The sequence below is a fragment of the Arachis ipaensis genome, chromosome B6 (genome assembly GCF_059453495.1).
Source record: "Arachis ipaensis isolate K30076 ecotype BB chromosome B6, ASM5945349v1, whole genome shotgun sequence".
Taxonomy (NCBI): domain Eukaryota; kingdom Viridiplantae; phylum Streptophyta; class Magnoliopsida; order Fabales; family Fabaceae; genus Arachis; species Arachis ipaensis.
In genome coordinates this window covers 87990213-88002568 of record NC_142441.1, presented here as the reverse complement: position 1 = coordinate 88002568, position 12356 = coordinate 87990213, and the positions used below count along the sequence as shown (strand labels likewise).

General features: G+C 39.0%; 1 non-coding gene across 1 annotated transcript; it reads right to left on the bottom strand.

Annotated features, from left to right (window-relative positions):
• Positions 1 to 10361: 10361 nt before the first annotated feature.
• Positions 10362 to 10469, bottom strand: LOC148561668 (small nucleolar RNA R71). Its single transcript, XR_015887736.1, has one exon. It is a non-coding gene; the product is annotated as a small nucleolar RNA R71 (small nucleolar RNA).
• Positions 10470 to 12356: the final 1887 nt, after the last annotated feature.

Genomic DNA, 12356 nt, shown 5'->3' with positions numbered 1-12356 from the left:
TCTCTCCAAAATAATGAACCCTCTTATCCATCCCAAGCCCCAATAGATGACTCTCTCACCTTGCTACTTCAAGGACAAGCGAATATGCAAAGGAATACCCTAGAGTTTGTGACTAACTTGACCAAGGTAGTGCATACTTTAGCCTACCAATGCTTAAACACTCAAGGGGCTTCCGTGGCCACATGTGAAGAATCCATTGAAGAGCATGGCATGAAGAAGAGATTAGAAACTCCGGTGGAAAATGAGGGATACTACTTTGTGTTAGAACAATTGGAGGAGCCTATGATCGTCGAAGAAAAGGAAGAAGTGGTTGAAGATTTAGGAGATGTTGAAAGTCCATGGGAATATAGCATCATGGAGCACTCTTCCAAGAAGCCTGATATTTATGTTGATGAGGGTGCACAACCTCCAAGGCATATCATCTTTAGAGACTTGGAAGAGGTTTACCAAGAGATGGATTCAATCATGTATGAATTTCTCTCTATAATTGAATCCTCTCCCATTGGACATGAAGTTGAAATTATAGAAGAATGTGCACAATCTTCCATACCCTTGGTGAGCAATAAAGAAGAGAGAATTAGAAGAGAGCTACAAAGAGGAAAAGTTGAATTAGTGTATATCGAAATTGAAGAATATGAAGAGGTTGATCAAGAGATAGATTCATTCATCAATGAATTCCTATCCAAAATTGAATCACCTCCCATTGGGCAAGATGAAGTTCTTGAAGACAACACCAAGCCAATTGATAAAATGGAAAAGGTTGAAATTGAAGAAGCTTGCGAAGAGGTGGAAACAACTAAAGAAGAGCCTAAAGAAGTAGTCCTTGCATTGTCTAAGTGTGGGGAGGTCACCCTCCCTAAGTCACCATCCAACACAACATTCAAGTGGGTAAAATTCTTATCCCTAAGCTTTACTTTCTCACTTGAATATTGTTTGATTGAAAATGATGGTCAACTTAGAGCTCTTTGTGGAATTAAGAGTAAAAGGGAGTTGTGTAGTGGTTAGAGATTTGGATTTAGGCTCATCAAGGTCAAAACCTCAAAGTATAGGGACTATGATTGGATGAATGCTACTTTACATGGGTATAGGAAGAGGACTTGGTATGCTCAAGGGAATTCTACTTGTTCTACTTGTCAACCGCCCGAACAGAGAATTCATGGAAATCAACTTGAAGACGGGTGCGAAAATAAGATATGGGATCCCGGATCAAAGCATGTAGACCAACTAAGGGAGCTCATATTTTGGGTGGAACTCCACCCGAACTCGGTGAGAACAGTTGGAATTTTGATGCCAGGGCATCTTGGCCAGTTTCACTGACCTTTTCTTTACTGTTTTTAGGTTAGTTTCATGCATTTTCTTAGGAAATAAGCTAGTTTTGGGTGGATATTCACTTACTCCTTGATTCAAGCATACATTGTGCATTTTACATTATTTCATGAGGATTCTGCATGAGTTTAGTGACAAATTGTATGTTGCATTACCCATGACTTGGACTAGAACTTTGATGCACTCTATTGCTTGATTTCAGGACCAAAGGAAGCAAGGAATGGGAGGTAACTTGCAAAGTTAATGAGAAAAGTGATTACCAATAACGCTCTCGAAGCCATTATTGACCACGTTAAGAGTCACGTTAACTAAGTTAACGTGAACTCTAACGTGGAGAAGGGAAGTGAGCCAACGTTAGTGACACTTAACATTGTCACTAACGTTGGCAAATGCTCATAAGTGGCCATGTTAGAGTCCATGTTAACGTAGTTAACGTGGCCTCTAACGTTAGAAAGGGGGAGAAACGCCAACGTTAGTGACGTTCAACATTGTCACTAACGTTGGCCTAAGGAGAAACATACCACGTTAACTCCCATGTTAACTTGGTTAACGTGGGAGCTAACGTAAGAAGCAAGCATGGTCGACAATGTTAGTGACACCCAACATTGTCACTAACGTTGTAAGCAACCACACAACCCCCCAAGGAGCCACGTTAACTTCCACGTTAACTTAGTTAACGTGGAAGCTAACGTTGATAAGTGAAAGAATGGCCAACGTTAGTGACACTCAATATTGTCACTAACGTTGGGGATGGCTAAGCATGGCCACGTTAGAAGCCACGTTAACCTAGTTAACGTGGACTCTAACGTGAGGCATAGGGGCACCTTGGAACGTTAGTGACAATGTTGAGTGTCACTAACGTTCTCGAAGGATGGCAAGCCCATGTTAAAGAGCCACGTTAAATAAGTTAACGTGGGCTCTAACGTGGGAACAAAGGGGGCTTTTCAAATTTATTGGAAATGTTAAGTCTCAATAACATGTGCGAAGGACTTAGAGGCAACGTTAGTGGCAACGTTTATGCCACTAACGTTGAAGTTAACGTGGCTTTTACTTAGTAACGTTAGTGAGAAAATTGATTGTCACTAACGTTCTCGAACTTATATTTTCACTAAACGTTAACACCCCTAACGTCCTGAGCTAAAGTCTCTGCCCACTTCACATTTTCTCTCTGCAAGTAAAGCCAAGCCCAAATGAAGAAGAGAACTGCTTCAAACTCAAGATCCAAAGGCCCAAGACTTGAAGAGCCAACTAGAAGCTGAGAGAAGTAGTATATATAGGAGTAGCTTTGAATTGTTGAAGGAGAGCTGGAGATTAGAAAAAGAGAACTACTCTCTGTATTTTACTTTCTCTGCAATTTCTAGTTCTATGATGTATTCTCCATCTTTGTTTTCATTTTCTAGAGCTATGAACAACTAAATCCCTTTCATTGGGTTAGGGAGCTCTGTTGTAATTTGATGGATCAATACTAATTTACATTATTCTTCTTCTATCTTTTCTCTTGATTTTACTTGAAAGCTTTCGATCTTCATCCAATTGAGTAATTATCTTGGAAAAGAAGCTATTCAAACTTGGATCTCTTCTGAACCTTGAAAGAGGAATGAAGAGATCAAGCTAGAAATGCTTTCTCATGCTGGACCAAATTGGGTTTGGATAGGTATGTGACTATAACCCTCTCAATACTTGATTTGGGAAATGCATGTGGTATAATCAGTGACCATACTTCATCTCTTCTCATGAGCAATTGACCAAGTAATTGGCTATTGATCAAGATTTGAGAGATTGAATTGCAAGAAATTGTAATTCAATCAATTAAGATTGCCAAGGAGATCAATGAGTGTATTGATTGAGGAAGAGATGAAAATGAACTTGATCCGGAGAATTGCAACATCTCCTAAGCCCAATGAACTCCCCATCTCTGATCTTACCCATTCTCTTTAATTTCTGCCATTTACTTTTATGAGCAAATCCCCCATTCCCATTTACAATTTTGCAATTTATTTTCAGTCATTTACTTTCAGTCCTTTAATTCTAGCATTTAATTTTCTGTTATTTACATTCCTGCCATTTTATTTTCTGCAACTCTCAACCCAAATTCTAGATTCGCTCAACTAGAACATTCTTCTAATTAAAGTTGCTTGATCAATCAATCCCTGTGGGATTCGACCTCACTCTATTGTGAGTTTTTACTTGATGACAAATTTGGTACACTTGCCAAAGGGGAATTTGTTGAGAGACAAGTTTTCCGTGCATCAAGTTTATGGCGCCGTTGCCGGGGATTGATTGTGCATCAACAATGATTAAATTGGAAGATCACTAGATTGAGCATTTTTATTTTGTGAATTTCATTTTCTGTTTGAGTGATTTACTTTCTGTTTTAGCTAAACTTCTTCCCTTCCCCCTCTACTCTTTTGTTTTTCTTTGTTATTTTTAATTCTGTTTGCTAACCCACTAACTGTTTGATATATTGCATCACCCACAACTAACAGTAATTCTGACAAAAATACTCTCTACACCTATCTTTTCTTGCTTGCACTTGATGGTTGTATGACAGGGAGAAGAAGCGGGGCTTTAACTTCCTTTGATTCTGAACCTGAGAGGACCTTCCTTAGATTGAGGAGGGAGGCAAGAGGAAAGAAAGTGGTTAGTGCTGAGGAAGAAGAGGAATTCTTTGAACCAAACATGGAAAACAACATGGAAAACCATCATGAAGAAGAGGATCACAACCATGGGGGAGGAGGTGGAGCAAATCATGCTGGGGAGGATAGAAGATTTTTGCGCTCTTACATCAATCTAAACCCAGGCAATTGTGGAAGTATCATCCAAAAGCCAACAATCCATGCCAACAACTTTGAACTTAAACCACAGCTCATCACCCTTGTTCAGAACAACTGTTCGTTTGGAGGAGGTGTTCAAGAAGACCCCAATCAACATTTGACTACCTTCCGGAGAATATGTGACACAGTGAAGTCTAATGGTGTTCATCCTGACGCCTATAGACTGCTCTTATTTCTATTCTCACTCAGGGACAAGGCAGCCAAGTGGCTGGAATCTTTCCCAAGGGAAAGCTTGACAACTTGGGAAGACGTGGTAAACAAATTCTTAGCAAGATTTTACCCTCCTCAACGAATCAATAGGCTGAGAGCTGAGGTCCAAACTTTCACGCAACAAGATGGTGAGACTTTATATGAAGCATGGGAGAGGTTTAAAGACCTAACAAGGAGGTGCCCACCAGAGATGTTCAACGAATGGGTGCAGCTGCACATTTTCTACGAAGGGCTCTCTTATGAGTCAAAGAAGGCCGTAGACCATTCATCCGGAGGATCTTTGAACAAGAAGAAGACTATTGAGGAAGCCATAGATGTTATTGAAACAGTAGCAGAGAACGACTACTTCTATGCTTTTGAAAGAGGGAACACAAGAGGAGTACTGGAGCTAAACAATGTAGATGCTCTGTTGGCCCAAAACAAGCTCATTACCCAGCAGCTGGCTGACCTCACCAAGAAGATGGAGATGAACCAAGTAGCAGCAATCTCAACTTCATCAACAACCCAAGAAGGAGTGAATGAAGAAGCAGAGGGTAGTCAGGAGCAAGCCAATTACATTGGGAATTCACCAAGGAAAAACTATGATCCATACTCCAAGACCTACAACCCTGGATGAAGAAACCACCCAAACTTTGGGTGGGGAAGTGAGCAAGATCAAAACCAAGACCGGAGATGTTACAACTCCAACAACAATGCAGCTTACCAGCAATTCACACAGAGGACATCTCAACACCCCCACAACAACACTTCTCCACATGCTTATCAAAACCAAAACAGCACATCTTCTTCGAATCACCCATCAGTTGATGACAAGCTCTCTAAGATCGAAACCTTAATCGAAGGAGTATGCAAGAATATTCGAAACAGTAAAGCATTCAGAGAGGAAGTGCAGTCAAACATGCAGAATCAAAATGCTGCCATCAAGAAACTGGAGACACAAATCAGCTATCTATTTAAGCAGCTTCCTAACCACAACCTTTGCTATGATGCCAATTCAAGCAAAAGGGAGGAGTGTCAAGCTATCACACTTAGGAATGGGAAGGAGCTGAAGGAACTGCCCCAAAAACCACAAGAAGAAGGCTCAAATGAAAAGGGAGAAGAGCAAGATGGAGTTCAACCTCCCACGCCAAGTCTGCAGAAAGAAAAAGGGATACCACAACTGAACATCTCAAGAGCTCCATATCCCCAGCTATTGAAGAAAAGGGAAGATGACAACCAGTTCTTGAGATTTTTGGAAATCTTCAAGAAACTACAAATCAACAAACCCTTTGCTGAAGCCATAGAACAAATGCCACTCTATGCCAAGTTTTTGAAGGAGCTAATGACTAAGAAGAGAAGCTGGAAGAACAATGAGACTGTGATACTAACCGAAGAGTGTAGTGCTATCATTCAGCATAAACTACCCCAAAAACTGAAGGAACCTGGGAGTTTTCAGATCCCTTGTATTATAGGAGAAATCACAGTAGAGAAGGCTCTTTGTGACTTAGGGGCCAGCATCAATTTAATGTCAGTAGCTACGATGAGAAAGATGAAAATTGAGGAGGCTAAACCAACAAAAATGGCCCTACAACTGGCAGACCGATCGTTCAAATTCCCTCACGAGATAGTAGAGGATCTGCTGGTAAAAGTGGGAGATTTCATATTTCCAGCAGATTTTGTGGTGCTGGACATGTAGGAGGACGCCAAGACCTCCACCATCTTGGGAAGGCCATTCTTGGCCACTGCTGGAGCTGTCATTGATGTTTAGAAGGGTGACCTCACCCTGAGATTACACAATGAAAAGATGACATTCAATGTGTTCAAGGCCATGAGTTACCCACCAGAACAATTGGGGGAATGCATGAGGTTAGATGCACTTGAGGATGAAGTGCAGGAGAATTTTGAAGAAGAAGAATGATGAGCGGATAATTTATACGCTTTTTGGCATTATTTTTAGTATGTTTTAGTAGAATCTAGTTACTTTTAGGGATGTTTTCATTAGTTTTTATGTTAAATTCACATTTCTGGACTTTACTATGAGTTTGTGTGTTTTTCTGTGATTTCAGGTATTTTCTGGCTGAAATTGAGGGACTTGAGCAAAAATCAGATTCAGAGGTTGAAGAAGGACTGCTGATGCTGTTGGATTCTGACCTCTCTGCACTTAAAATGATTTTTCTGGAGCTACAGAACTCAAAATGGCGCGCTTCCAATTGCGTTGGAAAGTAGACATCCAGGGCTTTCCAGCAATATATAATAGTCCATACTTTGCCCAAGCTTAGATGACGCAAACTGGCGTTCAACGCCAGCTCTCTGCCAAATTCTGGCGTCTAGCGCCAGAAACAAGCTGCAAAGTGGAGTTCAACGCCCAAACTGGCACAAAAGCTGGCGTTCAACTCCAAGAATGACCTCTCCACGTGTAGACTTCAAGCTCAGCCCAAGCAAACACCAAGTGGGCCCCGGAAGTGGATTTATGCATCAATTACTTACTTCTGTAAGCCCTAGTAGCTAGTTTATTATAAATAGGACATTTTACTATTGTATTTGACATCCTGGATTGTATTTTTGATCCTGTGATCACGTTTTGGGGGCTGGCCATCTCGGCCATGCCTGGACCTTTCACTTATATAATTTTAATGGTAGAGTTTCTACACTCCATAGATTAAGGTGTAGAGCTCTGCTCTTCCTCAAAGACTAATGCAAAGTACTACTGTTTTCTATTCAATTCATCTTATTTCGCTTCCAAGATATTCATTCGCACTTCAACCTGAATGTGATGAACATGAAATCATCATCATTCCCTATGAACGCATGCCTGACCACCATTTCCGTTCTACATTAGATTGAATAGGTATCTCTTAGATCTCTTAATCGGAATCTTCGTGGTGTAAGCTAGAATGATGGCGGCATTCAAGAGAATCCGGAAAGTCTAAACCTTGTTTGTGGTATTCCGAGTAGGATTCAATGATTGAATGACTGTGACGAGCTTCAAACTCGCGATTGCTGGGCGTAGTAACAAACGCAAAAGGATAGTAAATCCTATTCCAGCATGATCGAGAACCGACAGATGAATAGCGGTGCCGTGACAGGGTGCATTGACCACTTTCACTGAGAGGATATGATGTATCCATTGACAAGGGTGATGCCTCCAGACGATTAGCCGTGCCGTGACAGGGCATTTGGATCATTTTCCCGAGAGAAGACCAAAAGTAGCCATTGACAATGGTGATACATTACATAAAGCCAGCCTTGGAAAGGAGTAAGACTGATTGGATGAAGATAGCAGGAAAGCAAAGGTTCAGAGGAACGAAAGTATCTCTATTCACTTATCTGAAATTCTCACCAATGATTTACATAAGTATCTCTATCCTTATTCTAGTATAATTTTCGAAAACCCCATTACTATTCTATATCTGCTTGACTGAGATTTACAAGGTGACCATAGCTTGCTTCATACCAACAATCTCTGTGGGATTCGACCCTTACTCACGTAAGGTATTACTTGGACGACCCAGTGCACTTGCTGGTTAGTTGTGCGAAGTTGTGAACCATGGTATTGGCATCATGTTTTTGGCGCCATTACCAGGGAAAGAAAGAGCGATGAATTTTACATAATCAAAGTGTAATCACAATTTCTGTGCACCAAGTTTTTGGTGCCGTTGCCAGGGATTGTTCGAGTTTGGACAACTGACGGTTCATCTTGTTGCTCAGATTAGGTAATTTTCTTTTTTATTTTCAAAAATTTTTCAAAAATTTCTCCTTTGTTTTCGAAAAAAAAATTGTTTTCAAAAATATAATTTTCTTCAGAATTTTTAAGAATGAATTCTAGTGTTTCATGAAGCATGTTGAAGCCTGGCTGGCTGTAAAGCCATATTCAAACTCCCTTGGGATTGGTCTTCAACTAATCACCTCAATGGATGTAATTCCATTCTAAAGCTTGGCTGGCTATTAAGCCATGCCTGACCCTTTAATTGGAGCTTTAGACTAAAAAGTATAAGATTCCTGGAATTCATATTAAAAATTTTTGAATCCTTATTTTTCTTTTTCAAAATGATTTTCGAAAATTTAAAAAAAAATAATTATAAAATCATAAAAATAAAAAATATTTTCATGTTTCTTGTTTGAGTCTTGAGTCATGTTATAAGTTTGGTGTCAATTGCATACTCATCTTGCATTTTTCGAAAATTTTCATGCATTCATAGTGTTCTTCATGATCTTCAAGTTGTTCTTGGTAAGTCTTCTTGTTTGATCTTTGCATTTGCATGTTTTGTGTTTTTTCTTGTTTTTCATATGCATTCTAGAATTCTTAGTGCCTAAGCATTAAAGAATTCTAAGTTTGGTGTCTTGCATGTTTTCTTTGCATTAAAATTTTTTCAAAAATGTGTTCTTGATGTTCATCATGATCTTCATAGTGTTCTTGGTGTTTATCTTGACATTCATAGCATTCTTGCATGCATCACATGTTTTGATCTAAAATTCTCATGCATTGCATAGTTTTCATGTTTTTCTCTCTCATCATTAAAAATTCAAAAAATCAAAAAAATATCTTTCCCCCTTTTCTCTCATAATTTCGAAAATTAGATTTGACTTTTTCAAAGCTTTTTAAAATCTAGTTGTTTTTGTGAGTCAAATCAAATTTTCAATTTAAAAATATTATCTTTTTCAAAATCTTTTTCAAAAATAAAATCTTTTTCATTTTTCTTAGTTATTTTCGAAAATTTCAAAAATATTTTTCAAAAATTTTTTTCTTAATTTTACATCATATTTTCGAAAATAACAATAACAATTAATGTTTTGATTCAAAAATTTCAAGTTTGTTACTTACTTGTTAAGAAAGGTTCAAACTTTGAGTTCTAGAATCATATCTTGTGATTTCTTGTGAATCAAGTCATTAATTGTGATTTTAAAAATCAAATCTTTTTCAAAACTAATTTCAATCATATCTTTTCAAAAATATCTTCTTATCTTATCTTTTTCAAAAATTTGATTTTCAAAATATCTTTTCTAACTTCCTATCTTCTTATCTTTTCAAAATTGATTTTCAAAATTTGTTTCAACTAACTAACTAACTTTTTGTTTGTTTCTTATCTTTTTCAAAACTACCTAACTAACTCTCTCTCTCTAATTTTTGAAAATATCTCCCTCCTTTTCAAAAATTCTTTTTAATTAATCAATTATTTTAATCTTTGATTTTAATTTTCGAAAATTATTAACCTTTTTTCAAAAACTATTTTAGAAAATCACTAACCCTTTTTCAAAAATAATTTTCGAAAATTCTTCTCCCTCATCTCCTTCTAATTATTTATTCATCCACTAACACTTCTCTTCATCTCACATCACTGCTCGTATCCTTACCCTTGTGTTTGGATTCTTCATTCTTCTTCACCCCTATTCCTTTTCTTCTTCTACTAACAATAGGGAACCTCTTTAATGTGACATAGAGGATTCCTCTTCTTTTCTTTTTCTCTTCTCTTTCTTATGAGCAGGGACAAAGAAAAAGGCATTCTTGTTGAAGCTGATCCAGAACCTGAAAGGACTCTGAAGAGGAAACTAAGAGAAGTTAAATTACAACAATCCAGAGACAACCTTATTGAAAATTTCGAACAAGTAAAGGAGATGGCAGCCGAACCCAACAACAATAATGCAAGGAGAATGCTTGGTGACTTTACTGCACCTAATTCCATTTTACATGGAAGGAGCATCTCCATTCCTGCCATTGGAGCAAACAACTTTGAGCTGAAACCTCAGCTAGTTTCTCTGATGCAGCAGAACTGCAAGTTTCATGGACTTTCATCTGAAGATCCTTTTCAGTTCTTAACTAAATCCTTGCAGATCTGTGATACTGTTAAGACTAATGGAGTAGATCCTGAAGTCTACAGGCTCCTGCTTTTCCCTTTTGCTGTAAGAGACAGAGCTAGAGTGTGGTTGGACTCTCAACCTAGAGATAGCCTGAACTCTTGGAATAAGCTGGTCACGGCTTTCTTAGCCAGGTTCTTTCCTCCTCAAAAGCTGAGCAAGCTTAGAGTGGATGTTCAAACCTTCAGACAGAAAGAAGGTGAATCCCTCTATGAAGCTTGGGAAAGATACAAACAGTTGACCAAAAAGTGTCCTTCTGACATGCTTTCAAAATAGACCATCCTGGATATATTCTATGATGGTCTGTCTGAGTTATCAAAGATGTCATTGGATACTTCTGCAGGTGGATCCATTCACCTAAAGAAAATGCCTGCAGAAGCTCAAGAGCTCATTGACATGGTTGCTAATAACCAGTTCATGTATACTTCTGAGAGGAATGCCGTGAGTAATGGGACGCCTATGAAGAAGGGAGTTCTTGAAGTTGATACTCTGAACGCCATATTGGCTCAGAACAAAATATTGACTCAGCAAGTCAATAAGATTTCTCAGAGTCTGAATGGAATGCAAGCTACATCCAACAGTACTCAAGAGGCTTCTTATGCAGAAGAAGCTTATGATCCTGAAAACCCTGCAATAGTAGAGGTGAATTACTTAGGTGAACCTTATGGAAACACCTATAACCCATCATGGAGAAATCATCCAAATCTCTCATGGAAGGATCAAAGGCCTCAACAAGGCTTTAATAACGGTGGAAGAAACAGGTTTAGCAATAGCAAGCCTTTTCCATCATCCACTCAGCAACAGACAGAGAATTCTGAGCAAAATCCATCTAGCTTAGCAAATTTAGTCTTTGATCTATCTAAGGCCACTGTGAGTTTCATGAATGAAACAAGGTCTTTCATTAGAAATTTGGAAGCACAAGTGGGCCAGCGGAGTAAAAGGATCTGATGAGCGGATAATTTATACGCTTTTTGACATTGTTTTTAGTATGTTTTTAGTAGGATCTAGTTACTTTTAGGGATGTTTTTATTAGTTTTTATGTTAAATTCACATTTCTGGACTTTACTATGAGATTGTGTGTTTTTCTGTGATTTTAGGTATTTTCTGGCTGAAATTGAGGGACTTGAGCAGAAATCAGATTCAGAGGTTGAAGAAGGACTGCTGATGCTGTTGGATTCTGACCTCCCTGCACTCAAAATGGATTTTCTGGAGCTACAGAACTCGAAATGGCGCGCTTCCAATTGCGTTGGAAAGTAGACATCCAGGGCTTTCCAGAAATATATAATAGTCCATACTTTGGCCAAGAATAGACGACGTAAACTGGCGTTCAACGCCAGATTTCTACCCAAATCTGGCGTCCAGCGCTAGAAAAGGAGCCAAAACCAGAGTTGAACGCCCAAACTGGCACAAAAGCTGGCGTTCAACTCCAAGAAGGACCTCTACACGTGAAACACTCAGGCTCAGCCCAAACACACACCAAGTGGGCCCAGGAAGTGGATTTATACATCAATTACTTACTCATGTAAACCCTAGTAGCTAGTTTATTATAAATAGGACCTTTTACTATTGTATTAGACATCTTTGGATTACCTTATGATCCTTTGATCACGTTTTGGGGGCTGGCCATCTCGGCCATGCCTGGACCTTCACTTATGTATTTTCAACGGTAGAGTTTCTACACTCCATAGATTAAGGTGTGGAGCTCTGCTGTTCCTCAAAGATTAATGCAAGTACTACTGTTTTCTATTCAATTCATCTTATTTCGCTTCTAAGATATCCATTCGCACCCAAGAACGTGATGAAAGTGATGATTATGTGTGACGCTCATCACCATTCTCCCCTATGAACACGTGCCTGACAAACACTTCCGTTCTACATGAAATAAGCTAGAATGAATATCTCTTAGATCTCCTAACCGGAATCTTCGTGGCGTAAGCTAGAATGATGGCGGCATTCAAGAGAATCCGGAAAGTCTAAACCTTGTCTGTGGTATTCCGAGTAGGATTCAATGATTGAATGACTGTGACGAGCTTCAAACTCGCGAGTGCTGGGCGTTAGTGACAGACGTAAAAGGAGGGTGAATCCTATTCCAGCATGATCGAGAACCAACAGATGAATAGCCGTGCCGTGACAGGGTGCGTGAGCATATTATTC